At 43.2% G+C, this 234-nt stretch overlaps 1 long non-coding RNA gene across 1 annotated transcript in view; it reads left to right on the forward strand.

The window, feature by feature from the left end:
* The first annotated feature begins 6 nt into the window (after positions 1–6).
* Positions 7–234, forward strand: part of LOC119587968 — a 48,206-nt gene continuing 47,978 nt past the window's right edge. Inside the window, exon 1 of the long non-coding RNA XR_005230034.1 lies at positions 7–169. This is a non-coding gene — a long non-coding RNA (uncharacterized LOC119587968). The remainder of the gene's footprint in view (positions 170–234) is intronic.

Below are 234 nucleotides of genomic sequence, written 5' to 3' on the forward strand. Positions count from 1 at the left end.
CCATATTTTATAGGTCTTCCTCCCTCCCTCCCTTCTTGATCGTGTATTTTTAGTGTGTTTTTCCTTCTTGTCCTTCCTCCCTCTCCCTTCTTTTATTGATAGTTTTTCCTTTCCCCGTCTTTCGTTCGTCCCGGGCAGCAGATGGAGGAGCAACTGTATATGTACAATGGTAAATAAGGCGCTTGTGTATGGGGGTGTGCACGCGTTTTTTTTAAAGAGAGAAAAAAGAAGACA

Source organism: Penaeus monodon, chromosome 23 (assembly GCF_015228065.2).
Source record: "Penaeus monodon isolate SGIC_2016 chromosome 23, NSTDA_Pmon_1, whole genome shotgun sequence".
In the NCBI taxonomy this organism is placed as follows: domain Eukaryota; kingdom Metazoa; phylum Arthropoda; class Malacostraca; order Decapoda; family Penaeidae; genus Penaeus; species Penaeus monodon.